Source organism: Brachyhypopomus gauderio, unplaced genomic scaffold, assembly GCF_052324685.1.
Source record: "Brachyhypopomus gauderio isolate BG-103 unplaced genomic scaffold, BGAUD_0.2 sc63, whole genome shotgun sequence".
NCBI classification, from domain to species: Eukaryota; Metazoa; Chordata; class Actinopteri; order Gymnotiformes; family Hypopomidae; genus Brachyhypopomus; species Brachyhypopomus gauderio.
Window position 1 is genome coordinate 109953 of NW_027506884.1, and position 25190 is coordinate 135142.

The following is a 25190-nucleotide window of genomic DNA, read 5'->3' on the forward strand; positions in this document are numbered from 1 at the left end:
CGACGAAGGTGGGATTCGAACCCACGCGTGCTATGCACAATGGATTAGCAGTCCATCGCCTTAACCTCTCGGCCACCTCATCAATTACAGTTGTGTGTCAATTGCGATTTCAAAGATGCAAACACTTTCACAGCACAAAAGGAGGCTTATCTGACTTGTGGGTCCTGTAGTTACAGCAGGAGACACGATGGTCAGAAATTAAAGAAAGCAACACCGACGAAGGTGGGATTCGAACCCACGCGTGCTATGCACAATGGATTAGCAGTCCATCGCCTTAACCTCTTGGCCACCTCGTCGTTTGTGGTTGTGTGTCGATAGCAATTTCAAAGAAGCAAACACTTTCACAGCACAAAAGAAGGCTTTTCTGACTTGTGGGTCCTGTAGTTACAGCAGGAGACACGATGGTCAGAAATTAAAGAAAGCAACACCGACGAAGGTGGGATTCGAACCCACGCGTGCTATGCACAATGGATTAGCAGTCCATTGCCTTAACCTCTCGGCCACCTCGTCGTTTGTGGTTGTGTGTCGATAGCAATTTCAAAGAAGCAAACACTTTCAGAGCACAAAAGAAGGCTTTTCTGACTTGTGGGTCCTGTAGTTACAGCAGGAGACACGATGGTCAGAAATTAAAGAAAGCAACACCGACGAAGGTGGGATTCGAACCCACGCGTGCTATGCACAATGGATTAGCAGTCCATCGCCTTAACCTCTCGGCCACCTCGTCGTTTGTGGTTGTGTGTCGATAGCAATTTCAAAGAAGCAAACACTTTCACAGCACAAAAGAAGGCTTTTCTGACTTGTGGGTCCTGTAGTTACAGCAGGAGACACGATGGTCAGAAATTAAAGAAAGCAACACCGACGAAGGTGGGATTCGAACCCACGCGTGCTATGCACAATGGATTAGCAGTCCATCGCCTTAACCTCTCGGCCACCTCGTCGTTTGTGGTTGTGTGTCGATAGCAATTTCAAAGAAGCAAACACTTTCACAGCACAAAAGAAGGCTTTTCTGACTTGTGGGTCCTGTAGTTACAGCAGGAGACACGATGGTCAGAAATTAAAGAAAGCAACACCGACGAAGGTGGGATTCGAACCCACGCGTGCTATGCACAATGGATTAGCAGTCCATTGCCTTAACCTCTCGGCCACCTCGTCGTTTGTGGTTGTGTGTCGATAGCAATTTCAAAGAAGCAAACACTTTCAGAGCACAAAAGAAGGCTTTTCTGACTTGTGGGTCCTGTAGTTACAGCAGGAGACACGATGGTCAGAAATTAAAGAAAGCAACACCGACGAAGGTGGGATTCGAACCCACGCGTGCTATGCACAATGGATTAGCAGTCCATCGCCTTAACCTCTCGGCCACCTCATCAATTACAGTTGTGTGTCAATTGCGATTTCAAAGATGCAAACACTTTCACAGCACAAAAGGAGGCTTATCTGACTTGTGGGTCCTGTAGTTACAGCAGGAGACACGATGGTCAGAAATTAAAGAAAGCAACACCGACGAAGGTGGGATTCGAACCCACGCGTGCTATGCACAATGGATTAGCAGTCCATCGCCTTAACCTCTCGGCCACCTCGTCGTTTGTGGTTGTGTGTCGATAGCAATTTCAAAGAAGCAAACACTTTCACAGCACAAAAGAAGGCTTTTCTGACTTGTGGGTCCTGTAGTTACAGCAGGAGACACGATGGTCAGAAATTAAAGAAAGCAACACCGACGAAGGTGGGATTCGAACCCACGCGTGCTATGCACAATGGATTAGCAGTCCATCGCCTTAACCTCTCAGCCACCTCGTCGTTTGTGGTTGTGTGTCGATAGCAATTTCAAAGAAGCAAACACTTTCAGAGCACAAAAGAAGGCTTTTCTGACTTGTGGGTCCTGTAGTTACAGCAGGAGACACGATGGTCACAAATTAAAGAAAGCAACACCGACGAAGGTGGGATTCGAACCCACGCGTGCTATGCACAATGGATTAGCAGTCCATCGCCTTAACCTCTCGGCCACCTCATCAATTACAGTTGTGTGTCAATTGCGATTTCAAAGATGCAAACACTTTCACAGCACAAAAGGAGGCTTATCTGACTTGTGGGTCCTGTAGTTACAGCAGGAGACACGATGGTCAGAAATTAAAGAAAGCAACACCGACGAAGGTGGGATTCGAACCCACGCGTGCTATGCACAATGGATTAGCAGTCCATCGCCTTAACCTCTCGGCCACTTCGTCGTTTGTGATTGTGTGTCGATAGCAATTTCAAAGAAGCAAACACTTTCACAGCACAAAAGAAGGCTTTTCTGACTTGTGGGTCCTGTAGTTACAGCAGGAGACACGATGGTCAGAAATTAAAGAAAGCAACACCGACGAAGGTGGGATTCGAACCCACGCGTGCTATGCACAATGGATTAGCAGTCCATCGCCTTAACCTCTCGGCCACCTCGTCGTTTGTGGTTGTGTGTCGATAGCAATTTCAAAGAAGCAAACACTTTCAGAGCACAAAAGAAGGCTTTTCTGACTTGTGGGTCCTGTAGTTACAGCAGGAGACACGATGGTCACAAATTAAAGAAAGCAACACCGACGAAGGTGGGATTCGAACCCACGCGTGCTATGCACAATGGATTAGCAGTCCATCACCTTAACCTCTCGGCCACCTCATCAATTACAGTTGTGTGTCAATTGCGATTTCAAAGATGCAAACACTTTCACAGCACAAAAGGAGGCTTATCTGACTTGTGGGTCCTGTAGTTACAGCAGGAGACACGATGGTCAGAAATTAAAGAAAGCAACACCGACGAAGGTGGGATTTGAACCCACGCGTGCTATGCACAATGGATTAGCAGTCCATCGCCTTAACCTCTCGGCCACCTCGTCGTTTGTGGTTGTGTGTCGATAGCAATTTCAAAGAAGCAAACACTTTCAGAGCACAAAAGAAGGCTTTTCTGACTTGTGGGTCCTGTAGTTACAGCAGGAGACACGATGGTCAGAAATTAAAGAAAGCAACACCGACGAAGGTGGGATTCGAACCCACGCGTGCTATGCACAATGGATTAGCAGTCCATCGCCTTAACCTCTCGGCCACCTCGTCGTTTGTGATTAAGTGTCGATAGCAATTTCAAAGAAGCAAACACTTTCAGAGCACAAAAGAAGGCTTTTCTGACTTGTGGGTCCTGTAGTTACAGCAGGAGACACGATGGTCACAAATTAAAGAAAGCAACACCGACGAAGGTGGGATTCGAACCCACGCGTGCTATGCACAATGGATTAGCAGTCCATCGCCTTAACCTCTCGGCCACCTCATCAATTACAGTTGTGTGTCAATTGCGATTTCAAAGATGCAAACACTTTCACAGCACAAAAGGAGGCTTATCTGACTTGTGGGTCCTGTAGTTACAGCAGGAGACACGATGGTCAGAAATTAAAGAAAGCAACACCGACGAAGGTGGGATTCGAACCCACGCGTGCTATGCACAATGGATTAGCAGTCCATCGCCTTAACCTCTCGGCCACTTCGTCGTTTGTGATTGTGTGTCGATAGCAATTTCAAAGAAGCAAACACTTTCACAGCACAAAAGAAGGCTTTTCTGACTTGTGGGTCCTGTAGTTACAGCAGGAGACACGATGGTCAGAAATTAAAGAAAGCAACACCGACGAAGGTGGGATTCGAACCCACGCGTGCTATGCACAATGGATTAGCAGTCCATCGCCTTAACCTCTCGGCCACCTCGTCGTTTGTGGTTGTGTGTCGATAGCAATTTCAAAGAAGCAAACACTTTCAGAGCACAAAAGAAGGCTTTTCTGACTTGTGGGTCCTGTAGTTACAGCAGGAGACACGATGGTCACAAATTAAAGAAAGCAACACCGACGAAGGTGGGATTCGAACCCACGCGTGCTATGCACAATGGATTAGCAGTCCATCACCTTAACCTCTCGGCCACCTCATCAATTACAGTTGTGTGTCAATTGCGATTTCAAAGATGCAAACACTTTCACAGCACAAAAGGAGGCTTATCTGACTTGTGGGTCCTGTAGTTACAGCAGGAGACACGATGGTCAGAAATTAAAGAAAGCAACACCGACGAAGGTGGGATTTGAACCCACGCGTGCTATGCACAATGGATTAGCAGTCCATCGCCTTAACCTCTCGGCCACCTCGTCGTTTGTGGTTGTGTGTCGATAGCAATTTCAAAGAAGCAAACACTTTCACAGCACAAAAGAAGGCTTTTCTGACTTGTGGGTCCTGTAGTTACAGCAGGAGACACGATGGTCAGAAATTAAAGAAAGCAACACCGACGAAGGTGGGATTCGAACCCACGCGTGCTATGCACAATGGATTAGCAGTCCATCGCCTTAACCTCTCGGCCACCTCGTCGTTTGTGATTAAGTGTCGATAGCAATTTCAAAGAAGCAAACACTTTCAGAGCACAAAAGAAGGCTTTTCTGACTTGTGGGTCCTGTAGTTACAGCAGGAGACACGATGGTCAGAAATTAAAGAAAGCAACACCGACGAAGGTGGGATTCGAACCCACGCGTGCTATGCACAATGGATTAGCAGTCCATCGCCTTAACCTCTCGGCCACCTCATCAATTACAGTTGTGTGTCAATTGCGATTTCAAAGATGCAAACACTTTCACAGCACAAAAGGAGGCTTATCTGACTTGTGGGTCCTGTAGTTACAGCAGGAGACACGATGGTCAGAAATTAAAGAAAGCAACACCGACGAAGGTGGGATTCGAACCCACGCGTGCTATGCACAATGGATTAGCAGTCCATCGCCTTAACCTCTCGGCCACCTCGTCGTTTGTGGTTGTGTGTCGATAGCAATTTCAAAGAAGCAAACACTTTCACAGCACAAAAGAAGGCTTTTCTGACTTGTGGGTCCTGTAGTTACAGCAGGAGACACGATGGTCAGAAATTAAAGAAAGCAACACCGACGAAGGTGGGATTCGAACCCACGCGTGCTATGCACAATGGATTAGCAGTCCATCGCCTTAACCTCTCAGCCACCTCGTCGTTTGTGGTTGTGTGTCGATAGCAATTTCAAAGAAGCAAACACTTTCAGAGCACAAAAGAAGGCTTTTCTGACTTGTGGGTCCTGTAGTTACAGCAGGAGACACGATGGTCACAAATTAAAGAAAGCAACACCGACGAAGGTGGGATTCGAACCCACGCGTGCTATGCACAATGGATTAGCAGTCCATCGCCTTAACCTCTCGGCCACCTCATCAATTACAGTTGTGTGTCAATTGCGATTTCAAAGATGCAAACACTTTCACAGCACAAAAGGAGGCTTATCTGACTTGTGGGTCCTGTAGTTACAGCAGGAGACACGATGGTCAGAAATTAAAGAAAGCAACACCGACGAAGGTGGGATTCGAACCCACGCGTGCTATGCACAATGGATTAGCAGTCCATCGCCTTAACCTCTCGGCCACTTCGTCGTTTGTGATTGTGTGTCGATAGCAATTTCAAAGAAGCAAACACTTTCACAGCACAAAAGAAGGCTTTTCTGACTTGTGGGTCCTGTAGTTACAGCAGGAGACACGATGGTCAGAAATTAAAGAAAGCAACACCGACGAAGGTGGGATTCGAACCCACGCGTGCTATGCACAATGGATTAGCAGTCCATCGCCTTAACCTCTCGGCCACCTCGTCGTTTGCGGTTGTGTGTCGATAGCAATTTCAAAGAAGCAAACACTTTCAGAGCACAAAAGAAGGCTTTTCTGACTTGTGGGTCCTGTAGTTACAGCAGGAGACACGATGGTCACAAATTAAAGAAAGCAACACCGACGAAGGTGGGATTCGAACCCACGCGTGCTATGCACAATGGATTAGCAGTCCATCGCCTTAACCTCTCGGCCACCTCATCAATTACAGTTGTGTGTCAATTGCGATTTCAAAGATGCAAACACTTTCACAGCACAAAAGGAGGCTTATCTGACTTGTGGGTCCTGTAGTTACAGCAGGAGACACGATGGTCAGAAATTAAAGAAAGCAACACCGACGAAGGTGGGATTCGAACCCACGCGTGCTATGCACAATGGATTAGCAGTCCATCGCCTTAACCTCTCGGCCACTTCGTCGTTTGTGATTGTGTGTCGATAGCAATTTCAAAGAAGCAAACACTTTCACAGCACAAAAGAAGGCTTTTCTGACTTGTGGGTCCTGTAGTTACAGCAGGAGACACGATGGTCAGAAATTAAAGAAAGCAACACCAACGAAGGTGGGATTCGAACCCACGCGTGCTATGCACAATGGATTAGCAGTCCATCGCCTTAACCTCTCGGCCACCTCGTCGTTTGTGGTTGTGTGTCGATAGCAATTTCAAAGAAGCAAACACTTTCAGAGCACAAAAGCAGGCTTTTCTGACTTGTGGGTCCTGTAGTTACAGCAGGAGACACGATGGTCAGAAATTAAAGAAAGCAACACCGACGAAGGTGGGATTCGAACCCACGCGTGCTATGCACAATGGATTAGCAGTCCATCGCCTTAACCTCTCGGCCACCTCGTCGTTTGTGGTTGTGTGTCGATAGCAATTTCAAAGAAGCAAACACTTTCACAGCACAAAAGAAGGCTTTTCTGACTTGTGGGTCCTGTAGTTACAGCAGGAGACACGATGGTCAGAAATTAAAGAAAGCAACACCGACGAAGGTGGGATTCGAACCCACGCGTGCTATGCACAATGGATTAGCAGTCCATTGCCTTAACCTCTCGGCCACCTCGTCGTTTGTGGTTGTGTGTCGATAGCAATTTCAAAGAAGCAAACACTTTCAGAGCACAAAAGAAGGCTTTTCTGACTTGTGGGTCCTGTAGTTACAGCAGGAGACACGATGGTCACAAATTAAAGAAAGCAACACCGACGAAGGTGGGATTCGAACCCACGCGTGCTATGCACAATGGATTAGCAGTCCATCGCCTTAACCTCTCGGCCACCTCGTCGTTTGTGGTTAAGTGTCGATAGCAATTTCAAAGAAGCAAACACTTTCAGAGCACAAAAGAAGGCTTTTCTGACTTGTGGGTCCTGTAGTTACAGCAGGAGACACGATGGTCAGAAATTAAAGAAAGCAACACCGACGAAGGTGGGATTCGAACCCACGCGTGCTATGCACAATGGATTAGCAGTCCATCACCTTAACCTCTCGGCCACCTCATCAATTACAGTTGTGTGTCAATTGCGATTTCAAAGATGCAAACACTTTCACAGCACAAAAGGAGGCTTATCTGACTTGTGGGTCCTGTAGTTACAGCAGGAGACACGATGGTCAGAAATTAAAGAAAGCAACACCGACGAAGGTGGGATTTGAACCCACGCGTGCTATGCACAATGGATTAGCAGTCCATCGCCTTAACCTCTCGGCCACCTCGTCGTTTGTGGTTGTGTGTCGATAGCAATTTCAAAGAAGCAAACACTTTCAGAGCACAAAAGAAGGCTTTTCTGACTTGTGGGTCCTGTAGTTACAGCAGGAGACACGATGGTCACAAATTAAAGAAAGCAACACCGACGAAGGTGGGATTCGAACCCACGCGTGCTATGCACAATGGATTAGCAGTCCATCGCCTTAACCTCTCGGCCACCTCATCAATTACAGTTGTGTGTCAATTGCGATTTCAAAGATGCAAACACTTTCACAGCACAAAAGGAGGCTTATCTGACTTGTGGGTCCTGTAGTTACAGCAGGAGACACGATGGTCAGAAATTAAAGAAAGCAACACCGACGAAGGTGGGATTCGAACCCACGCGTGCTATGCACAATGGATTAGCAGTCCATCGCCTTAACCTCTCGGCCACTTCGTCGTTTGTGATTGTGTGTCGATAGCAATTTCAAAGAAGCAAACACTTTCACAGCACAAAAGAAGGCTTTTCTGACTTGTGGGTCCTGTAGTTACAGCAGGAGACACGATGGTCAGAAATTAAAGAAAGCAACACCGACGAAGGTGGGATTCGAACCCACGCGTGCTATGCACAATGGATTAGCAGTCCATCGCCTTAACCTCTCGGCCACCTCGTCGTTTGTGGTTGTGTGTCGATAGCAATTTCAAAGAAGCAAACACTTTCAGAGCACAAAAGAAGGCTTTTCTGACTTGTGGGTCCTGTAGTTACAGCAGGAGACACGATGGTCACAAATTAAAGAAAGCAACACCGACGAAGGTGGGATTCGAACCCACGCGTGCTATGCACAATGGATTAGCAGTCCATCACCTTAACCTCTCGGCCACCTCATCAATTACAGTTGTGTGTCAATTGCGATTTCAAAGATGCAAACACTTTCACAGCACAAAAGGAGGCTTATCTGACTTGTGGGTCCTGTAGTTACAGCAGGAGACACGATGGTCAGAAATTAAAGAAAGCAACACCGACGAAGGTGGGATTTGAACCCACGCGTGCTATGCACAATGGATTAGCAGTCCATCGCCTTAACCTCTCGGCCACCTCGTCGTTTGTGGTTGTGTGTCGATAGCAATTTCAAAGAAGCAAACACTTTCAGAGCACAAAAGAAGGCTTTTCTGACTTGTGGGTCCTGTAGTTACAGCAGGAGACACGATGGTCAGAAATTAAAGAAAGCAACACCGACGAAGGTGGGATTCGAACCCACGCGTGCTATGCACAATGGATTAGCAGTCCATCGCCTTAACCTCTCGGCCACCTCGTCGTTTGTGATTAAGTGTCGATAGCAATTTCAAAGAAGCAAACACTTTCAGAGCACAAAAGAAGGCTTTTCTGACTTGTGGGTCCTGTAGTTACAGCAGGAGACACGATGGTCACAAATTAAAGAAAGCAACACCGACGAAGGTGGGATTCGAACCCACGCGTGCTATGCACAATGGATTAGCAGTCCATCGCCTTAACCTCTCGGCCACCTCATCAATTACAGTTGTGTGTCAATTGCGATTTCAAAGATGCAAACACTTTCACAGCACAAAAGGAGGCTTATCTGACTTGTGGGTCCTGTAGTTACAGCAGGAGACACGATGGTCAGAAATTAAAGAAAGCAACACCGACGAAGGTGGGATTCGAACCCACGCGTGCTATGCACAATGGATTAGCAGTCCATCGCCTTAACCTCTCGGCCACTTCGTCGTTTGTGATTGTGTGTCGATAGCAATTTCAAAGAAGCAAACACTTTCACAGCACAAAAGAAGGCTTTTCTGACTTGTGGGTCCTGTAGTTACAGCAGGAGACACGATGGTCAGAAATTAAAGAAAGCAACACCGACGAAGGTGGGATTCGAACCCACGCGTGCTATGCACAATGGATTAGCAGTCCATCGCCTTAACCTCTCGGCCACCTCGTCGTTTGTGGTTGTGTGTCGATAGCAATTTCAAAGAAGCAAACACTTTCAGAGCACAAAAGAAGGCTTTTCTGACTTGTGGGTCCTGTAGTTACAGCAGGAGACACGATGGTCACAAATTAAAGAAAGCAACACCGACGAAGGTGGGATTCGAACCCACGCGTGCTATGCACAATGGATTAGCAGTCCATCGCCTTAACCTCTCGGCCACCTCGTCGTTTGTGGTTGTGTGTCGATAGCAATTTCAAAGAAGCAAACACTTTCAGAGCACAAAAGAAGGCTTTTCTGACTTGTGGGTCCTGTAGTTACAGCAGGAGACACGATGGTCACAAATTAAAGAAAGCAACACCGACGAAGGTGGGATTCGAACCCACGCGTGCTATGCACAATGGATTAGCAGTCCATCACCTTAACCTCTCGGCCACCTCATCAATTACAGTTGTGTGTCAATTGCGATTTCAAAGATGCAAACACTTTCACAGCACAAAAGGAGGCTTATCTGACTTGTGGGTCCTGTAGTTACAGCAGGAGACACGATGGTCAGAAATTAAAGAAAGCAACACCGACGAAGGTGGGATTTGAACCCACGCGTGCTATGCACAATGGATTAGCAGTCCATCGCCTTAACCTCTCGGCCACCTCGTCGTTTGTGGTTGTGTGTCGATAGCAATTTCAAAGAAGCAAACACTTTCACAGCACAAAAGAAGGCTTTTCTGACTTGTGGGTCCTGTAGTTACAGCAGGAGACACGATGGTCAGAAATTAAAGAAAGCAACACCGACGAAGGTGGGATTCGAACCCACGCGTGCTATGCACAATGGATTAGCAGTCCATCGCCTTAACCTCTCGGCCACCTCGCCGTTTGTGATTAAGTGTCGATAGCAATTTCAAAGAAGCAAACACTTTCAGAGCACAAAAGAAGGCTTTTCTGACTTGTGGGTCCTGTAGTTACAGCAGGAGACACGATGGTCAGAAATTAAAGAAAGCAACACCGACGAAGGTGGGATTCGAACCCACGCGTGCTATGCACAATGGATTAGCAGTCCATCGCCTTAACCTCTCGGCCACCTCATCAATTACAGTTGTGTGTCAATTGCGATTTCAAAGATGCAAACACTTTCACAGCACAAAAGGAGGCTTATCTGACTTGTGGGTCCTGTAGTTACAGCAGGAGACACGATGGTCAGAAATTAAAGAAAGCAACACCGACGAAGGTGGGATTCGAACCCACGCGTGCTATGCACAATGGATTAGCAGTCCATCGCCTTAACCTCTCGGCCACCTCGTCGTTTGTGGTTGTGTGTCGATAGCAATTTCAAAGAAGCAAACACTTTCACAGCACAAAAGAAGGCTTTTCTGACTTGTGGGTCCTGTAGTTACAGCAGGAGACACGATGGTCAGAAATTAAAGAAAGCAACACCGACGAAGGTGGGATTCGAACCCACGCGTGCTATGCACAATGGATTAGCAGTCCATCGCCTTAACCTCTCAGCCACCTCGTCGTTTGTGGTTGTGTGTCGATAGCAATTTCAAAGAAGCAAACACTTTCAGAGCACAAAAGAAGGCTTTTCTGACTTGTGGGTCCTGTAGTTACAGCAGGAGACACGATGGTCACAAATTAAAGAAAGCAACACCGACGAAGGTGGGATTCGAACCCACGCGTGCTATGCACAATGGATTAGCAGTCCATCGCCTTAACCTCTCGGCCACCTCATCAATTACAGTTGTGTGTCAATTGCGATTTCAAAGATGCAAACACTTTCACAGCACAAAAGGAGGCTTATCTGACTTGTGGGTCCTGTAGTTACAGCAGGAGACACGATGGTCAGAAATTAAAGAAAGCAACACCGACGAAGGTGGGATTCGAACCCACGCGTGCTATGCACAATGGATTAGCAGTCCATCGCCTTAACCTCTCGGCCACTTCGTCGTTTGTGATTGTGTGTCGATAGCAATTTCAAAGAAGCAAACACTTTCACAGCACAAAAGAAGGCTTTTCTGACTTGTGGGTCCTGTAGTTACAGCAGGAGACACGATGGTCAGAAATTAAAGAAAGCAACACCGACGAAGGTGGGATTCGAACCCACGCGTGCTATGCACAATGGATTAGCAGTCCATCGCCTTAACCTCTCGGCCACCTCGTCGTTTGCGGTTGTGTGTCGATAGCAATTTCAAAGAAGCAAACACTTTCAGAGCACAAAAGAAGGCTTTTCTGACTTGTGGGTCCTGTAGTTACAGCAGGAGACACGATGGTCACAAATTAAAGAAAGCAACACCGACGAAGGTGGGATTCGAACCCACGCGTGCTATGCACAATGGATTAGCAGTCCATCGCCTTAACCTCTCGGCCACCTCATCAATTACAGTTGTGTGTCAATTGCGATTTCAAAGATGCAAACACTTTCACAGCACAAAAGGAGGCTTATCTGACTTGTGGGTCCTGTAGTTACAGCAGGAGACACGATGGTCAGAAATTAAAGAAAGCAACACCGACGAAGGTGGGATTCGAACCCACGCGTGCTATGCACAATGGATTAGCAGTCCATCGCCTTAACCTCTCGGCCACTTCGTCGTTTGTGATTGTGTGTCGATAGCAATTTCAAAGAAGCAAACACTTTCACAGCACAAAAGAAGGCTTTTCTGACTTGTGGGTCCTGTAGTTACAGCAGGAGACACGATGGTCAGAAATTAAAGAAAGCAACACCAACGAAGGTGGGATTCGAACCCACGCGTGCTATGCACAATGGATTAGCAGTCCATCGCCTTAACCTCTCGGCCACCTCGTCGTTTGTGGTTGTGTGTCGATAGCAATTTCAAAGAAGCAAACACTTTCAGAGCACAAAAGCAGGCTTTTCTGACTTGTGGGTCCTGTAGTTACAGCAGGAGACACGATGGTCAGAAATTAAAGAAAGCAACACCGACGAAGGTGGGATTCGAACCCACGCGTGCTATGCACAATGGATTAGCAGTCCATCGCCTTAACCTCTCGGCCACCTCGTCGTTTGTGGTTGTGTGTCGATAGCAATTTCAAAGAAGCAAACACTTTCACAGCACAAAAGAAGGCTTTTCTGACTTGTGGGTCCTGTAGTTACAGCAGGAGACACGATGGTCAGAAATTAAAGAAAGCAACACCGACGAAGGTGGGATTCGAACCCACGCGTGCTATGCACAATGGATTAGCAGTCCATTGCCTTAACCTCTCGGCCACCTCGTCGTTTGTGGTTGTGTGTCGATAGCAATTTCAAAGAAGCAAACACTTTCAGAGCACAAAAGAAGGCTTTTCTGACTTGTGGGTCCTGTAGTTACAGCAGGAGACACGATGGTCAGAAATTAAAGAAAGCAACACCGACGAAGGTGGGATTCGAACCCACGCGTGCTATGCACAATGGATTAGCAGTCCATCGCCTTAACCTCTCGGCCACCTCGTCGTTTGTGGTTAAGTGTCGATAGCAATTTCAAAGAAGCAAACACTTTCAGAGCACAAAAGAAGGCTTTTCTGACTTGTGGGTCCTGTAGTTACAGCAGGAGACACGATGGTCAGAAATTAAAGAAAGCAACACCGACGAAGGTGGGATTCGAACCCACGCGTGCTATGCACAATGGATTAGCAGTCCATCACCTTAACCTCTCGGCCACCTCATCAATTACAGTTGTGTGTCAATTGCGATTTCAAAGATGCAAACACTTTCACAGCACAAAAGGAGGCTTATCTGACTTGTGGGTCCTGTAGTTACAGCAGGAGACACGATGGTCAGAAATTAAAGAAAGCAACACCGACGAAGGTGGGATTTGAACCCACGCGTGCTATGCACAATGGATTAGCAGTCCATCGCCTTAACCTCTCGGCCACCTCGTCGTTTGTGGTTGTGTGTCGATAGCAATTTCAAAGAAGCAAACACTTTCAGAGCACAAAAGAAGGCTTTTCTGACTTGTGGGTCCTGTAGTTACAGCAGGAGACACGATGGTCACAAATTAAAGAAAGCAACACCGACGAAGGTGGGATTCGAACCCACGCGTGCTATGCACAATGGATTAGCAGTCCATCGCCTTAACCTCTCGGCCACCTCGTCGTTTGTGGTTGTGTGTCGATAGCAATTTCAAAGAAGCAAACACTTTCAGAGCACAAAAGAAGGCTTTTCTGACTTGTGGGTCCTGTAGTTACAGCAGGAGACACGATGGTCACAAATTAAAGAAAGCAACACCGACGAAGGTGGGATTCGAACCCACGCGTGCTATGCACAATGGATTAGCAGTCCATCACCTTAACCTCTCGGCCACCTCATCAATTACAGTTGTGTGTCAATTGCGATTTCAAAGATGCAAACACTTTCACAGCACAAAAGGAGGCTTATCTGACTTGTGGGTCCTGTAGTTACAGCAGGAGACACGATGGTCAGAAATTAAAGAAAGCAACACCGACGAAGGTGGGATTTGAACCCACGCGTGCTATGCACAATGGATTAGCAGTCCATCGCCTTAACCTCTCGGCCACCTCGTCGTTTGTGGTTGTGTGTCGATAGCAATTTCAAAGAAGCAAACACTTTCAGAGCACAAAAGAAGGCTTTTCTGACTTGTGGGTCCTGTAGTTACAGCAGGAGACACGATGGTCAGAAATTAAAGAAAGCAACACCGACGAAGGTGGGATTCGAACCCACGCGTGCTATGCACAATGGATTAGCAGTCCATCGCCTTAACCTCTCGGCCACCTCGTCGTTTGTGATTAAGTGTCGATAGCAATTTCAAAGAAGCAAACACTTTCAGAGCACAAAAGAAGGCTTTTCTGACTTGTGGGTCCTGTAGTTACAGCAGGAGACACGATGGTCACAAATTAAAGAAAGCAACACCGACGAAGGTGGGATTCGAACCCACGCGTGCTATGCACAATGGATTAGCAGTCCATCGCCTTAACCTCTCGGCCACCTCATCAATTACAGTTGTGTGTCAATTGCGATTTCAAAGATGCAAACACTTTCACAGCACAAAAGGAGGCTTATCTGACTTGTGGGTCCTGTAGTTACAGCAGGAGACACGATGGTCAGAAATTAAAGAAAGCAACACCGACGAAGGTGGGATTCGAACCCACGCGTGCTATGCACAATGGATTAGCAGTCCATCGCCTTAACCTCTCGGCCACTTCGTCGTTTGTGATTGTGTGTCGATAGCAATTTCAAAGAAGCAAACACTTTCACAGCACAAAAGAAGGCTTTTCTGACTTGTGGGTCCTGTAGTTACAGCAGGAGACACGATGGTCAGAAATTAAAGAAAGCAACACCGACGAAGGTGGGATTCGAACCCACGCGTGCTATGCACAATGGATTAGCAGTCCATCGCCTTAACCTCTCGGCCACCTCGTCGTTTGTGGTTGTGTGTCGATAGCAATTTCAAAGAAGCAAACACTTTCAGAGCACAAAAGAAGGCTTTTCTGACTTGTGGGTCCTGTAGTTACAGCAGGAGACACGATGGTCACAAATTAAAGAAAGCAACACCGACGAAGGTGGGATTCGAACCCACGCGTGCTATGCACAATGGATTAGCAGTCCATCACCTTAACCTCTCGGCCACCTCATCAATTACAGTTGTGTGTCAATTGCGATTTCAAAGATGCAAACACTTTCACAGCACAAAAGGAGGCTTATCTGACTTGTGGGTCCTGTAGTTACAGCAGGAGACACGATGGTCAGAAATTAAAGAAAGCAACACCGACGAAGGTGGGATTTGAACCCACGCGTGCTATGCACAATGGATTAGCAGTCCATCGCCTTAACCTCTCGGCCACCTCGTCGTTTGTGGTTGTGTGTCGATAGCAATTTCAAAGAAGCAAACACTTTCAGAGCACAAAAGAAGGCTTTTCTGACTTGTGGGTCCTGTAGTTACAGCAGGAGACACGATGGTCAGAAATTAAAGAAAGCAACACCGACGAAGGTGGGATTCGAACCCACGCGTGCTATGCACAACGGATTAGCAGTCCATCGCCTTAACCTCTCGGCCACCTCGTCGTTTGTGATTAAGTGTCGATAGCAATTTCAAAGAAGCAAACACTTTCAGAGCACAAAAGAAGGCTTTTCTGACTTGTGGGTCCTGTAGTTACAGCAGGAGACACGATGGTCAGAAATTAAAGAAAGCAACACCGACGAAGGTGGGATTCGAACCCACGCGTGCTATGCACAATGGATTAGCAGTCCATCGCCTTAACCTCTCGGCCACCTCATCAATTACAGTTGTGTGTCAATTGCGATTTCAAAGATGCAAACACTTTCACAGCACAAAAGGAGGCTTATCTGACTTGTGGGTCCTGTAGTTACAGCAGGAGACACGATGGTCAGAAATTAAAGAAAGCAACACCGACGAAGGTGGGATTCGAACCCACGCGTGCTATGCACAATGGATTAGCAGTCCATCGCCTTAACCTCTCGGCCACCTCGTCGTTTGTGGTTGTGTGTCGATAGCAATTTCAAAGAAGCAAACACTTTCACAGCACAAAAGAAGGCTTTTCTGACTTGTGGGTCCTGTAGTTACAGCAGGAGACACGATGGTCAGAAATTAAAGAAAGCAACACCGACGAAGGTGGGATTCGAACCCACGCGTGCTATGCACAATGGATTAGCAGTCCATCGCCTTAACCTCTCAGCGACCTCGTCGTTTGTGGTTGTGTGTCGATAGCAATTTCAAAGAAGCAAACACTTTCAGAGCACAAAAGAAGGCTTTTCTGACTTGTGGGTCCTGTAGTTACAGCAGGAGACACGATGGTCACAAATTAAAGAAAGCAACACCGACGAAGGTGGGATTCGAACCCACGCGTGCTATGCACAATGGATTAGCAGTCCATCGCCTTAACCTCTCGGCCACCTCATCAATTACAGTTGTGTGTCAATTGCGATTTCAAAGATGCAAACACTTTCACAGCACAAAAGGAGGCTTATCTGACTTGTGGGTCCTGTAGTTACAGCAGGAGACACGATGGTCAGAAATTAAAGAAAGCAACACCGACGAAGGTGGGATTCGAACCCACGCGTGCTATGCACAATGGATTAGCAGTCCATCGCCTTAACCTCTCGGCCACTTCGTCGTTTGTGATTGTGTGTCGATAGCAATTTCAAAGAAGCAAACACTTTCACAGCACAAAAGAAGGCTTTTCTGACTTGTGGGTCCTGTAGTTACAGCAGGAGACACGATGGTCAGAAATTAAAGAAAGCAACACCGACGAAGGTGGGATTCGAACCCACGCGTGCTATGCACAATGGATTAGCAGTCCATCGCCTTAACCTCTCGGCCACCTCGTCGTTTGCGGTTGTGTGTCGATAGCAATTTCAAAGAAGCAAACACTTTCAGAGCACAAAAGAAGGCTTTTCTGACTTGTGGGTCCTGTAGTTACAGCAGGAGACACGATGGTCACAAATTAAAGAAAGCAACACCGACGAAGGTGGGATTCGAACCCACGCGTGCTATGCACAATGGATTAGCAGTCCATCGCCTTAACCTCTCGGCCACCTCATCAATTACAGTTGTGTGTCAATTGCGATTTCAAAGATGCAAACACTTTCACAGCACAAAAGGAGGCTTATCTGACTTGTGGGTCCTGTAGTTACAGCAGGAGACACGATGGTCAGAAATTAAAGAAAGCAACACCGACGAAGGTGGGATTCGAACCCACGCGTGCTATGCACAATGGATTAGCAGTCCATCGCCTTAACCTCTCGGCCACTTCGTCGTTTGTGATTGTGTGTCGATAGCAATTTCAAAGAAGCAAACACTTTCACAGCACAAAAGAAGGCTTTTCTGACTTGTGGGTCCTGTAGTTACAGCAGGAGACACGATGGTCAGAAATTAAAGAAAGCAACACCAACGAAGGTGGGATTCGAACCCACGCGTGCTATGCACAATGGATTAGCAGTCCATCGCCTTAACCTCTCGGCCACCTCGTCGTTTGTGGTTGTGTGTCGATAGCAATTTCAAAGAAGCAAACACTTTCAGAGCACAAAAGCAGGCTTTTCTGACTTGTGGGTCCTGTAGTTACAGCAGGAGACACGATGGTCAGAAATTAAAGAAAGCAACACCGACGAAGGTGGGATTCGAACCCACGCGTGCTATGCACAATGGATTAGCAGTCCATCGCCTTAACCTCTCGGCCACCTCGTCGTTTGTGGTTGTGTGTCGATAGCAATTTCAAAGAAGCAAACACTTTCAGAGCACAAAAGAAGGCTTTTCTGACTTGTGGGTCCTGTAGTTACAGCAGGAGACACGATGGTCAGAAATTAAAGAAAGCAACACCGACGAAGGTGGGATTCGAACCCACGCGTGCTATGCACAATGGATTAGCAGTCCATTGCCTTAACCTCTCGGCCACCTCGTCGTTTGTGGTTGTGTGTCGATAGCAATTTCAAAGAAGCAAACACTTTCAGAGCACAAAAGAAGGCTTTTCTGACTTGTGGGTCCTGTAGTTACAGCAGGAGACACGATGGTCAGAAATTAAAGAAAGCAACACCGACGAAGGTGGGATTCGAACCCACGCGTGCTATGCACAATGGATTAGCAGTCCATCGCCTTAACCTCTCGGCCACCTCGTCGTTTGTGGTTAAGTGTCGATAGCAATTTCAAAGAAGCAAACACTTTCAGAGCACAAAAGAAGGCTTTTCTGACTTGTGGGTCCTGTAGTTACAGCAGGAGACACGATGGTCAGAGATTAAAGAAAGCAACACCGACGAAGGTGGGATTCGAACCCACGCGTGCTATGCACAATGGATTAGCAGTCCATCACCTTAACCTCTCGGCCACCTCATCAATTACAGTTGTGTGTCAATTGCGATTTCAAAGATGCAAACACTTTCACAGCACAAAAGGAGGCTTATCTGACTTGTGGGTCCTGTAGTTACAGCAGGAGACACGATGGTCAGAAATTAAAGAAAGCAACACCGACGAAGGTGGGATTTGAACCCACGCGTGCTATGCACAATGGATTAGCAGTCCATCGCCTTAACCTCTCGGCCACCTCGTCGTTTGTGGTTGTGTGTCGATAGCAATTTCAAAGAAGCAAACACTTTCAGAGCACAAAAGAAGGCTTTTCTGACTTGTGGGTCCTGTAGTTACAGCAGGAGACACGATGGTCAGAAATTAAAGAAAGCAACACCGACGAAGGTGGGATTCGAACCCACGCGTGCTATGCACAATGGATTAGCAGTCCATCGCCTTAACCTCTCGGCCACCTCGTCGTTTGTGATTAAGTGTCGATAGCAATTTCAAAGAAGCAAACACTTTCAGAGCACAAAAGAAGGCTTTTCTGACTTGTGGGTCCTGTAGTTACAGCAGGAGACACGATGGTCAGAAATTAAAGAAAGCAACACCGACGAAGGTGGGATTCGAACCCACGCGTGCTATGCACAATGGATTAGCAGTGCATCGCCTTAACCTCTCGGCCACCTCATCAATTACAGTTGTGTGTCAATTGCGATTTCAAAGATGCAAACACTTTCACAGCACAAAAGGAGGCTTATCTGACTTGTGGGTCCTGTAGTTACAGCAGGAGACACGATGGTCAGAAATTAAAGAAAGCAACACCGACGAAGGTGGGATTCGAACCCACGCGTGCTATGCACAATGGATTAGCAGTCCATCGCCTTAACCTCTCGGCCACCTCGTCGTTTGTGGTTGTGTGTCGATAGCAATTTCAAAGAAGCAAACACTTTCACAGCACAAAAGAAGGCTTTTCTGACTTGTGGGTCCTGTAGTTACAGCAGGAGACACGATGGTCAGAAATTAAAGAAAGCAACACCGACGAAGGTGGGATTCGAACCCACGCGTGCTATGCACAATGGATTAGCAGTCCATCGCCTTAACCTCTCAGCCACCTCGTCGTTTGTGGTTGTGTGTCGATAGCAATTTCAAAGAAGCAAACACTTTCAGAGCACAAAAGAAGGCTTTTCTGACTTGTGGGTCCTGTAGTTACAGCAGGAGACACGATGGTCACAAATTAAAGAAAGCAACACCGACGAAGGTGGGATTCGAACCCACGCGTGCTATGCACAATGGATTAGCAGTCCATCGCCTTAACCTCTCGGCCACCTCATCAATTACAGTTGTGTGTCAATTGCGATTTCAAAGATGCAAACACTTTCACAGCACAAAAGGAGGCTTATCTGACTTGTGGGTCCTGTAGTTACAGCAGGAGACACGATGGTCAGAAATTAAAGAAAGCAACACCGACGAAGGTGGGATTCGAACCCACGCGTGCTATGCACAATGGATTAGCAGTCCATCGCCTTAACCTCTCGGCCACTTCGTCGTTTGTGATTGTGTGTCGATAGCAATTTCAAAGAAGCAAACACTTTCACAGCACAAAAGAAGGCTTTTCTGACTTGTGGGTCCTGTAGTTACAGCAGGAGACACGATGGTCAGAAATTAAAGAAAGCAACACCGACGAAGGTGGGATTCGAACCCACGCGTGCTATGCACAATGGATTAGCAGTCCATCGCCTTAACCTCTCGGCCACCTCGTCGTTTGTGGTTGTGTGTCGATAGCAATTTCAAAGAAGCAAACACTTTCAGAGCACAAAAGAAGGCTTTTCTGACTTGTGGGTCCTGTAGTTACAGCAGGAGACACGATGGTCACAAATTAAAGAAAGCAACACCGACGAAGGTGGGATTCGAACCCACGCGTGCTATGCACAATGGATTAGCAGTCCATCGCCTTAACCTCTCGGCCACCTCATCAATTACAGTTGTGTGTCAATTGCGATTTCAAAGATGCAAACACTTTCACAGCACAAAAGGAGGCTTATCTGACTTGTGGGTCCTGTAGTTACAGCAGGAGACACGATGGTCAGAAATTAAAGAAAGCAACACCGACGAAGGTGGGATTCGAACCCACGCATGCTATGCACAATGGATTAGCAGTCCATCGCCTTAACCTCTCGGCCACTTCGTCGTTTGTGATTGTGTGTCGATAGCAATTTCAAAGAAGCAAACACTTTCACAGCACAAAAGAAGGCTTTTCTGACTTGTGGGTCCTGTAGTTACAGCAGGAGACACGATGGTCAGAAATTAAAGAAAGCAACACCAACGAAGGTGGGATTCGAACCCACGCGTGCTATGCACAATGGATTAGCAGTCCATCACCTTAACCTCTCGGCCACCTCGTCGTTTGTGGTTGTGTGTCGATAGCAATTTCAAAGAAGCAAACACTTTCAGAGCACAAAAGCAGGCTTTTCTGACTTGTGGGTCCTGTAGTTACAGCAGGAGACACGATGGTCAGAAATTAAAGAAAGCAACACCGACGAAGGTGGGATTCGAACCCACGCGTGCTATGCACAATGGATTAGCAGTCCATCGCCTTAACCTCTCGGCCACCTCGTCGTTTGTGGTTGTGTGTCGATAGCAATTTCAAAGAAGCAAACACTTTCACAGCACAAAAGAAGGCTTTTCTGACTTGTGGATCCTGTAGTTACAGCAGGAGACACGATGGTCAGAAATTAAAGAAAGCAACACCGACGAAGGTGGGATTCGAACCCACGCGTGCTATGCACAATGGATTAGCAGTCCATTGCCTTAACCTCTCGGCCACCTCGTCGTTTGTGGTTGTGTGTCGATAGCAATTTCAAAGAAGCAAACACTTTCAGAGCACAAAAGAAGGCTTTTCTGACTTGTGGGTCCTGTAGTTACAGCAGGAGACACGATGGTCAGAAATTAAAGAAAGCAACACCGACGAAGGTGGGATTCGAACCCACGCGTGCTATGCACAATGGATTAGCAGTCCATCGCCTTAACCTCTCGGCCACCTCGTCGTTTGTGGTTGTGTGTCGATAGCAATTTCAAAGAAGCAAACACTTTCAGAGCACAAAAGAAGGCTTTTCTGACTTGTGGGTCCTGTAGTTACAGCAGGAGACACGATGGTCAGAAATTAAAGAAAGCAACACCGACGAAGGTGGGATTCGAACCCACGCGAGCTACGCACAATGGATTAGCAGTCCATCGCCTTAACCTCTCGGCCACCTCGTCGTTTGTGGTTAAGTGTCGATAGCAATTTCAAAGAAGCAAACACTTTCAGAGCACAAAAGAAGGCTTTTCTGACTTGTGGGTCCTGTAGTTACAGCAGGAGACACGATGGTCAGAAATTAAAGAAAGCAACACCGACGAAGGTGGGATTCGAACCCACGCGTGCTATGCACAATGGATTAGCAGTCCATCACCTTAACCTCTCGGCCACCTCATCAATTACAGTTGAGTGTCAATTGCGATTTCAAAGATGCAAACACTTTCACAGCACAAAAGGAGGCTTATCTGATTGTGGGTCCTGTAGTTACAGCAGGAGACACGATGGTCAGAAATTAAAGAAAGCAACACCGACGAAGGTGGGATTTGAACCCACGCGTGCTATGCACAATGGATTAGCAGTCCATCGCCTTAACCTCTCGGCCACCTCGTCGTTTGTGGTTGTGTGTCGATAGCAATTTCAAAGAAGCAAACACTTTCAGAGCACAAAAGAAGGCTTTTCTGACTTGTGGGTCCTGTAGTTACAGCAGGAGACACGATGGTCAGAAATTAAAGAAAGCAACACCGACGAAGGTGGGATTCGAACCCACGCGTGCTATGCACAATGGATTAGCAGTCCATCGCCTTAACCTCTCGGCCACCTCGTCGTTTGTGATTAAGTGTCGATAGCAATTTCAAAGAAGCAAACACTTTCAGAGCACAAAAGAAGGCTTTTCTGACTTGTGGGTCCTGTAGTTACAGCAGGAGACACGATGGTCAGAAATTAAAGAAAGCAACACCGACGAAGGTGGGATTCGAACCCACGCGTGCTATGCACAATGGATTAGCAGTCCATCGCCTTAACCTCTCGGCCACCTCATCAATTACAGTTGTGTGTCAATTGCGATTTCAAAGATGCAAACACTTTCACAGCACAAAAGGAGGCTTATCTGACTTGTGGGTCCTGTAGTTACAGCAGGAGACACGATGGTCAGAAATTAAAGAAAGCAACACCGACGAAGGTGGGATTCGAACCCACGCGTGCTATGCACAATGGATTAGCAGTGCATCGCCTTAACCTCTCGGCCACCTCGTCGTTTGTGGTTGTGTGTCGATAGCAATTTCAAAGAAGCAAACACTTTCACAGCACAAAAGAAGGCTTTTCTGACTTGTGGGTCCTGTAGTTACAGCAGGAGACACGATGGTCAGAAATTAAAGAAAGCAACACCGACGAAGGTGGGATTCGAACCCACGCGTGCTATGCACAATGGATTAGCAGTCCATCGCCTTAACCTCTCAGCCACCTCGTCGTTTGTGGTTGTGTGTCGATAGCAATTTCAAAGAAGCAAACACTTTCAGAGCACAAAAGAAGGCTTTTCTGACTTGTGGGTCCTGTAGTTACAGCAGGAGACACGATGGTCAGAAATTAAAGAACGCAACACCGACGAAGGTGGGATTCGAACCCACGCGTGCTATGCACAATGGATTAGCAGTCCATCACCTTAACCTCTCGGCCACCTCGTCGTTTGTGGTTGTGTGTCGATAGCAATTTCAAAGAAGCAAACACTTTCAGAGCACAAAAGAAGGCTTTTCTGACTTGTGGGTCCTGTAGTTACAGCAGGAGACACGATGGTCAGAAATTAAAGAAAGCAACACCGACGAAGGTGGGATTCGAACCCACGCGTGCTATGCACAATGGATTAGCAGTCCATCGCCTTAACCTCTCGGCCACCTCGTCGTTTGTGGTTGTGTGTCGATAGCAATTTCAAAGAAGCAAACACTTTCACAGCACAAAAGAAGGCTTTTCTGACTTGTGGGTCCTGTAGTTACAGCAGGAGACACGATGGTCAGAAATTAAAGAAAGCAACACCGACGAAGGTGGGATTCGAACCCACGCGTGCTATGCACAATGGATTAGCAGTCCATCGCCTTAACCTCTCGGCCACCTCGTCGTTTGTGGTTGTGTGTCGATAGCAATTTCAAAGAAGCAAACACTTTCAGAGCACAAAAGAAGGCTTTTCTGACTTGTGGGTCCTGTAGTTACAGCAGGAGACACGATGGTCAGAAATTAAAGAAAGCAACACCGACGAAGGTGGGATTCGAACCCACGCGTGCTATGCACAATGGATTAGCAGTCCATCGCCTTAACCTCTCGGCCACCTCGTCGTTTGTGGTTGTGTGTCGATAGCAATTTCAAAGAAGCAAACACTTTCAGAGCACAAAAGAAGGCTTTTCTGACTTGTGGGTCCTGTAGTTACAGCAGGAGACACGATGGTCAGAAATTAAAGAAAGCAACACCGACGAAGGTGGGATTCGAACCCACGCGTGCTATGCACAATGGATTAGCAGTCCATCGCCTTAACCTCTCGGCCACCTCATCAATTACAGTTGTGTGTCAATTGCGATTTCAAAGATGCAAACACTTTCACAGCACAAAAGGAGGCTTATCTGACTTGTGGGTCCTGTAGTTACAGCAGGAGACACGATGGTCAGAAATTAAAGAAAGCAACACCGACGAAGGTGGGATTCGAACCCACGCGTGCTATGCACAATGGATTAGCAGTCCATCGCCTTAACCTCTCGGCCACTTCGTCGTTTGTGATTGTGTGTCGATAGCAATTTCAAAGAAGCAAACACTTTCACAGCACAAAAGAAGGCTTTTCTGACTTGTGGGTCCTGTAGTTACAGCAGGAGACACGATGGTCAGAAATTAAAGAAAGCAACACCAACGAAGGTGGGATTCGAACCCACGCGTGCTATGCACAATGGATTAGCAGTCCATCGCCTTAACCTCTCGGCCACCTCGTCGTTTGTGGTTGTGTGTCGATAGCAATTTCAAAGAAGCAAACACTTTCAGAGCACAAAAGCAGGCTTTTCTGACTTGTGGGTCCTGTAGTTACAGCAGGAGACACGATGGTCAGAAATTAAAGAAAGCAACACCGACGAAGGTGGGATTCGAACCCACGCGTGCTATGCACAATGGATTAGCAGTCCATCGCCTTAACCTCTCGGCCACCTCGTCGTTTGTGGTTGTGTGTCGATAGCAATTTCAAAGAAGCAAACACTTTCACAGCACAAAAGAAGGCTTTTCTGACTTGTGGGTCCTGTAGTTACAGCAGGAGACACGATGGTCAGAAATTAAAGAAAGCAACACCGACGAAGGTGGGATTCGAACCCACGCGTGCTATGCACAATGGATTAGCAGTCCATCGCCTTAACCTCTCGGCCACCTCGTCGTTTGTGGTTGTGTGTCGATAGCAATTTCAAAGAAGCAAACACTTTCACAGCACAAAAGAAGGCTTTTCTGACTTGTGGGTCCTGTAGTTACAGCAGGAGACACGATGGTCAGAAATTAAAGAAAGCAACACCGACGAAGGTGGGATTCGAACCCACGCGTGCTATGCACAATGGATTAGCAGTCCATCGCCTTAACCTCTCGGCCACCTCGTCGTTTGTGGTTGTGTGTCGATAGCAATTTCAAAGAAGCAAACACTTTCAGAGCACAAAAGAAGGCTTTTCTGACTTGTGGGTCCTGTAGTTACAGCAGGAGACACGATGGTCAGAAATTAAAGAAAGCAACACCGACGAAGGTGGGATTCGAACCCACGCGTGCTATGCACAATGGATTAGCAGTCCATCGCCTTAACCTCTCGGCCACCTCGTCGTTTGTGGTTGTGTGTCGATAGCAATTTCAAAGAAGCAAACACTTTCAGAGCACAAAAGAAGGCTTTTCTGACTTGTGGGTCCTGTAGTTACAGCAGGAGACACGATGGTCAGAAATTAAAGAAAGCAACACCGACGAAGGTGGGATTCGAACCCACGCGTGCTATGCACAATGGATTAGCAGTCCATCGCCTTAACCTCTCGGCCACCTCGTCGTTTGTGGTTGTGTGTCGATAGCAATTTCAAAGAAGCAAACACTTTCAGAGCACAAAAGAAGGCTTTTCTG

At 47.1% G+C, this 25190-nt stretch overlaps 41 non-coding genes across 41 annotated transcripts; all 41 read right to left on the minus strand.

Annotated features, from left to right (window-relative positions):
* Positions 1 to 642: 642 nt before the first annotated feature.
* Positions 643 to 724, minus strand: trnas-gcu (transfer RNA serine (anticodon GCU)). The gene has a single exon. It is a non-coding gene; the product is annotated as a tRNA-Ser (tRNA).
* A 132-nt stretch (positions 725 to 856) lies between these two features.
* trnas-gcu (transfer RNA serine (anticodon GCU)) lies at positions 857 to 938 on the minus strand. Its single transcript has one exon. It is a non-coding gene; the product is annotated as a tRNA-Ser (tRNA).
* A 560-nt stretch (positions 939 to 1498) lies between these two features.
* trnas-gcu (transfer RNA serine (anticodon GCU)) lies at positions 1499 to 1580 on the minus strand. Its single transcript has one exon. It is a non-coding gene; the product is annotated as a tRNA-Ser (tRNA).
* Positions 1581 to 2354: 774 nt separating this feature from the next.
* On the minus strand, positions 2355 to 2436 carry trnas-gcu (transfer RNA serine (anticodon GCU)). The gene has a single exon. It is a non-coding gene; the product is annotated as a tRNA-Ser (tRNA).
* A 560-nt stretch (positions 2437 to 2996) lies between these two features.
* Positions 2997 to 3078, minus strand: trnas-gcu (transfer RNA serine (anticodon GCU)). The gene has a single exon. It is a non-coding gene; the product is annotated as a tRNA-Ser (tRNA).
* A 560-nt stretch (positions 3079 to 3638) lies between these two features.
* trnas-gcu (transfer RNA serine (anticodon GCU)) lies at positions 3639 to 3720 on the minus strand. Its single transcript has one exon. It is a non-coding gene; the product is annotated as a tRNA-Ser (tRNA).
* A 560-nt stretch (positions 3721 to 4280) lies between these two features.
* Positions 4281 to 4362, minus strand: trnas-gcu (transfer RNA serine (anticodon GCU)). Its single transcript has one exon. It is a non-coding gene; the product is annotated as a tRNA-Ser (tRNA).
* A 346-nt stretch (positions 4363 to 4708) lies between these two features.
* trnas-gcu (transfer RNA serine (anticodon GCU)) lies at positions 4709 to 4790 on the minus strand. Its single transcript has one exon. It is a non-coding gene; the product is annotated as a tRNA-Ser (tRNA).
* Positions 4791 to 5564: 774 nt separating this feature from the next.
* On the minus strand, positions 5565 to 5646 carry trnas-gcu (transfer RNA serine (anticodon GCU)). The gene has a single exon. It is a non-coding gene; the product is annotated as a tRNA-Ser (tRNA).
* A 774-nt stretch (positions 5647 to 6420) lies between these two features.
* Positions 6421 to 6502, minus strand: trnas-gcu (transfer RNA serine (anticodon GCU)). Its single transcript has one exon. It is a non-coding gene; the product is annotated as a tRNA-Ser (tRNA).
* Positions 6503 to 6848: 346 nt separating this feature from the next.
* On the minus strand, positions 6849 to 6930 carry trnas-gcu (transfer RNA serine (anticodon GCU)). The gene has a single exon. It is a non-coding gene; the product is annotated as a tRNA-Ser (tRNA).
* A 988-nt stretch (positions 6931 to 7918) lies between these two features.
* On the minus strand, positions 7919 to 8000 carry trnas-gcu (transfer RNA serine (anticodon GCU)). The gene has a single exon. It is a non-coding gene; the product is annotated as a tRNA-Ser (tRNA).
* A 560-nt stretch (positions 8001 to 8560) lies between these two features.
* trnas-gcu (transfer RNA serine (anticodon GCU)) lies at positions 8561 to 8642 on the minus strand. Its single transcript has one exon. It is a non-coding gene; the product is annotated as a tRNA-Ser (tRNA).
* Positions 8643 to 9202: 560 nt separating this feature from the next.
* Positions 9203 to 9284, minus strand: trnas-gcu (transfer RNA serine (anticodon GCU)). Its single transcript has one exon. It is a non-coding gene; the product is annotated as a tRNA-Ser (tRNA).
* A 132-nt stretch (positions 9285 to 9416) lies between these two features.
* On the minus strand, positions 9417 to 9498 carry trnas-gcu (transfer RNA serine (anticodon GCU)). The gene has a single exon. It is a non-coding gene; the product is annotated as a tRNA-Ser (tRNA).
* A 560-nt stretch (positions 9499 to 10058) lies between these two features.
* On the minus strand, positions 10059 to 10140 carry trnas-gcu (transfer RNA serine (anticodon GCU)). Its single transcript has one exon. It is a non-coding gene; the product is annotated as a tRNA-Ser (tRNA).
* A 346-nt stretch (positions 10141 to 10486) lies between these two features.
* On the minus strand, positions 10487 to 10568 carry trnas-gcu (transfer RNA serine (anticodon GCU)). The gene has a single exon. It is a non-coding gene; the product is annotated as a tRNA-Ser (tRNA).
* Positions 10569 to 11342: 774 nt separating this feature from the next.
* Positions 11343 to 11424, minus strand: trnas-gcu (transfer RNA serine (anticodon GCU)). The gene has a single exon. It is a non-coding gene; the product is annotated as a tRNA-Ser (tRNA).
* A 774-nt stretch (positions 11425 to 12198) lies between these two features.
* On the minus strand, positions 12199 to 12280 carry trnas-gcu (transfer RNA serine (anticodon GCU)). The gene has a single exon. It is a non-coding gene; the product is annotated as a tRNA-Ser (tRNA).
* A 346-nt stretch (positions 12281 to 12626) lies between these two features.
* Positions 12627 to 12708, minus strand: trnas-gcu (transfer RNA serine (anticodon GCU)). Its single transcript has one exon. It is a non-coding gene; the product is annotated as a tRNA-Ser (tRNA).
* A 560-nt stretch (positions 12709 to 13268) lies between these two features.
* On the minus strand, positions 13269 to 13350 carry trnas-gcu (transfer RNA serine (anticodon GCU)). The gene has a single exon. It is a non-coding gene; the product is annotated as a tRNA-Ser (tRNA).
* A 560-nt stretch (positions 13351 to 13910) lies between these two features.
* trnas-gcu (transfer RNA serine (anticodon GCU)) lies at positions 13911 to 13992 on the minus strand. The gene has a single exon. It is a non-coding gene; the product is annotated as a tRNA-Ser (tRNA).
* Positions 13993 to 14552: 560 nt separating this feature from the next.
* On the minus strand, positions 14553 to 14634 carry trnas-gcu (transfer RNA serine (anticodon GCU)). Its single transcript has one exon. It is a non-coding gene; the product is annotated as a tRNA-Ser (tRNA).
* A 988-nt stretch (positions 14635 to 15622) lies between these two features.
* trnas-gcu (transfer RNA serine (anticodon GCU)) lies at positions 15623 to 15704 on the minus strand. Its single transcript has one exon. It is a non-coding gene; the product is annotated as a tRNA-Ser (tRNA).
* Positions 15705 to 16478: 774 nt separating this feature from the next.
* Positions 16479 to 16560, minus strand: trnas-gcu (transfer RNA serine (anticodon GCU)). The gene has a single exon. It is a non-coding gene; the product is annotated as a tRNA-Ser (tRNA).
* Positions 16561 to 17334: 774 nt separating this feature from the next.
* Positions 17335 to 17416, minus strand: trnas-gcu (transfer RNA serine (anticodon GCU)). The gene has a single exon. It is a non-coding gene; the product is annotated as a tRNA-Ser (tRNA).
* A 346-nt stretch (positions 17417 to 17762) lies between these two features.
* On the minus strand, positions 17763 to 17844 carry trnas-gcu (transfer RNA serine (anticodon GCU)). Its single transcript has one exon. It is a non-coding gene; the product is annotated as a tRNA-Ser (tRNA).
* Positions 17845 to 18404: 560 nt separating this feature from the next.
* Positions 18405 to 18486, minus strand: trnas-gcu (transfer RNA serine (anticodon GCU)). The gene has a single exon. It is a non-coding gene; the product is annotated as a tRNA-Ser (tRNA).
* A 346-nt stretch (positions 18487 to 18832) lies between these two features.
* Positions 18833 to 18914, minus strand: trnas-gcu (transfer RNA serine (anticodon GCU)). Its single transcript has one exon. It is a non-coding gene; the product is annotated as a tRNA-Ser (tRNA).
* Positions 18915 to 19688: 774 nt separating this feature from the next.
* On the minus strand, positions 19689 to 19770 carry trnas-gcu (transfer RNA serine (anticodon GCU)). The gene has a single exon. It is a non-coding gene; the product is annotated as a tRNA-Ser (tRNA).
* A 774-nt stretch (positions 19771 to 20544) lies between these two features.
* trnas-gcu (transfer RNA serine (anticodon GCU)) lies at positions 20545 to 20626 on the minus strand. The gene has a single exon. It is a non-coding gene; the product is annotated as a tRNA-Ser (tRNA).
* Positions 20627 to 20972: 346 nt separating this feature from the next.
* On the minus strand, positions 20973 to 21054 carry trnas-gcu (transfer RNA serine (anticodon GCU)). The gene has a single exon. It is a non-coding gene; the product is annotated as a tRNA-Ser (tRNA).
* Positions 21055 to 21827: 773 nt separating this feature from the next.
* On the minus strand, positions 21828 to 21909 carry trnas-gcu (transfer RNA serine (anticodon GCU)). Its single transcript has one exon. It is a non-coding gene; the product is annotated as a tRNA-Ser (tRNA).
* A 988-nt stretch (positions 21910 to 22897) lies between these two features.
* Positions 22898 to 22979, minus strand: trnas-gcu (transfer RNA serine (anticodon GCU)). Its single transcript has one exon. It is a non-coding gene; the product is annotated as a tRNA-Ser (tRNA).
* A 132-nt stretch (positions 22980 to 23111) lies between these two features.
* trnas-gcu (transfer RNA serine (anticodon GCU)) lies at positions 23112 to 23193 on the minus strand. The gene has a single exon. It is a non-coding gene; the product is annotated as a tRNA-Ser (tRNA).
* Positions 23194 to 23325: 132 nt separating this feature from the next.
* trnas-gcu (transfer RNA serine (anticodon GCU)) lies at positions 23326 to 23407 on the minus strand. Its single transcript has one exon. It is a non-coding gene; the product is annotated as a tRNA-Ser (tRNA).
* A 774-nt stretch (positions 23408 to 24181) lies between these two features.
* Positions 24182 to 24263, minus strand: trnas-gcu (transfer RNA serine (anticodon GCU)). Its single transcript has one exon. It is a non-coding gene; the product is annotated as a tRNA-Ser (tRNA).
* Positions 24264 to 24395: 132 nt separating this feature from the next.
* Positions 24396 to 24477, minus strand: trnas-gcu (transfer RNA serine (anticodon GCU)). Its single transcript has one exon. It is a non-coding gene; the product is annotated as a tRNA-Ser (tRNA).
* A 132-nt stretch (positions 24478 to 24609) lies between these two features.
* On the minus strand, positions 24610 to 24691 carry trnas-gcu (transfer RNA serine (anticodon GCU)). The gene has a single exon. It is a non-coding gene; the product is annotated as a tRNA-Ser (tRNA).
* Positions 24692 to 24823: 132 nt separating this feature from the next.
* trnas-gcu (transfer RNA serine (anticodon GCU)) lies at positions 24824 to 24905 on the minus strand. The gene has a single exon. It is a non-coding gene; the product is annotated as a tRNA-Ser (tRNA).
* Positions 24906 to 25037: 132 nt separating this feature from the next.
* Positions 25038 to 25119, minus strand: trnas-gcu (transfer RNA serine (anticodon GCU)). Its single transcript has one exon. It is a non-coding gene; the product is annotated as a tRNA-Ser (tRNA).
* Between the last annotated feature and the right edge of the window lie 71 nt (positions 25120 to 25190).